This window comes from Gossypium hirsutum, chromosome A06 (assembly GCF_007990345.1).
Source record: "Gossypium hirsutum isolate 1008001.06 chromosome A06, Gossypium_hirsutum_v2.1, whole genome shotgun sequence".
In the NCBI taxonomy this organism is placed as follows: domain Eukaryota; kingdom Viridiplantae; phylum Streptophyta; class Magnoliopsida; order Malvales; family Malvaceae; genus Gossypium; species Gossypium hirsutum.
The window spans coordinates 15,526,347-15,528,798 of NC_053429.1; positions in this window are offsets into that span (position 1 = coordinate 15,526,347).

Genomic DNA, 2,452 nt, shown 5'->3' on the forward strand with positions numbered 1-2,452 from the left:
ATAAGCATGACAAATAAACGGTGATATAATGATTCTACTTGAATTATATATTGAGGTGATTAGTTTATACCTATGACGGGTAGCCGAATGTGTATAGAGATCATGTTATAAAGCCAATCAAAATCATGCTCTTTGTATGTGGCTATTGAGCCGAAATTGGTAAGTGTGATAAGTGTCTTGTGTTTGAGCTTTAGTAATGAAAATGAAATATGGATGTGTCATGATTTATTGATATATGTGCATGGTTATTCGAATGATATCCGGGCTAAGTCCCGAAGGCTTTTGTGCGAGTTGCTATATCCGGGCTAAGACCCGAAGGCATTTGTGCTAGCGACTATATCCGGGCTAAGTCCCAAAGGCATTTATGCTAGTGACCATATCCGGGCTAAGACCCGAAGGCATTTGTGCGAGTGGTTATATCCGGATAAATCCCGAAGATACTTGGGTTTGGAAGTGAGCGATCTTGCTGTAATAATTTCAATTAATACGCTCATAACATCCAAACGATAAGGTATGTTTCGTATATGCATCGGAAAAGTCGATTCGTTTTAAATAGTATTCGTTCAATTGATTAACGAACTTTCGGCCTTTAGTTAGGTTTGATACCTTGTGTATGAATATATTGATTGAAGCGTGAAGTAAGTATGATTATATTCATTTAGCCATATGAATGTTATACCTTAGCCGAACTAATTTCATTATTCAAAACTTACTAAGCATTAAATGCTTATTCCGTTTCTTTGATTCTCTGTTTTATAGATTTTGGTTCGTCAGCTATCGGACTTGGGATTGTCGAAGTCGAAGTCGTCCACACTATCAAAGCCCTTTTGGTACTCTTTTAGTTGAACTCTGAAAATGGCATGTATAGGACCGCCCTTTTGTTGTTGGTCATGTACCTTTTGGTATTGTATAAATTTGGATAGCCATGCGAAAATGGCTTATATATCTTAAGCATAGCATTATAATCATTTTGTATATTGTTCGTTGAGTGGTATGGAAATGCTTGGTAATGATTAGCCATTGGAATGGTTAATCACGATCATTTTAGTGCTATGTACGACAAATGGCTAGTTGATCCATGGAAAATCATGAAATAGGTATAGTCTACCTTAAAAAAACAGATGCTGACAGCAGCAGTGATGTGAATTTGAAAAATCACTAAAAATAGTAGGAATGAAATTAAATAGAGAATAAATTATGTAATCGAACCCTGATGAGTCTATTTTCATATGGAAGAAACAAAACAATCATATGAGCCGTATTTTAAGGGATGTTTAAGTTTTCGTGAAACAGGGCCAGAGCGATTTCTGGATCCCCTGTTCTGACTTTGGAAATTCACTATAAATTAACCAGAGATAATTAGAAGTCATGCCCTATATGTACAGATTCCTTTTCGAGTCTAGTTTCTTTAGAAATAAACAGCATAAGTATTGAAGCCCTGTACAGGAAGATATCTAAGTCGTAATGCATGAAGGTCAGAGTAGTCAAACCCTGTAACAGGGGAGACTTTAACTAATAAACTGTACTAATTGGCCTGACCAAAAATTCTAGAAAAAAACTTGTAGATGGATATATGAGTCTAGTTTCAGAGAAAATTTACGGAATCAGTTTTCGAGTTTTGGAACTTGAGATATGATTTTTAAGGTGACAGTGACGCAGTTAGCCAGCTTGTCTAGAAATGGTAAAATGAACTGTATAAATAAGTGAATTAAGTCCGTTAACACCTCGTGTCCGACTCCGGAAAAGGTCTCGGGTACGGGGTGTTACAATTTGTCATTGAAATTTTATGAATTTTGAATGAGCAATTACGAGTAAGAATCGATAGAGTTACGACATCTGAAAGTCCCATACGGACCTTAGGAATAGAATAAGATACGAATTTCATGACATTAGGTTATCGAGATGTGATTAAATGTAAGACCATGTCTGCAACATTGGCATCGTTAATCGATTTCGTGTAAGACCTTGTCTGGGACAGTGACATCGATATGTGATAACATGTAAGACCATATATGGGATATGGCTTTGTACGAGCTTATGTGATTTTTCGAGTATCCTTAACGATTCCGAACAGTTCAATGGGAAAAATCAAGTTAAGAAAGAATATGTGAATCAATTAAGTGACTCAGGTACATACGAGATTCATACAAGTATTGAAAAGGGAAGTATTTGATGAATTCAAGTATGATATTGAATATGTGTATAATGAGAAAGGTTTCTGAACTTGAATGTGTATTTAAATGTACTTATTCATATCTTGCTAAATTGATGGAAATGATATTGTTTCATAAGATGATTTATTTGTGTATGGCTTACTAAGCTTTTAAAGCTTACTGTGTTTATTTTTCACTGTTTTATAGATAATCGAAGCTAACTCAGACTCAGGGATCGTCGAGAAACATCATCACACTATCGATCATCTCGTTGGTACTTTTGGGAGCTTTGTATATAT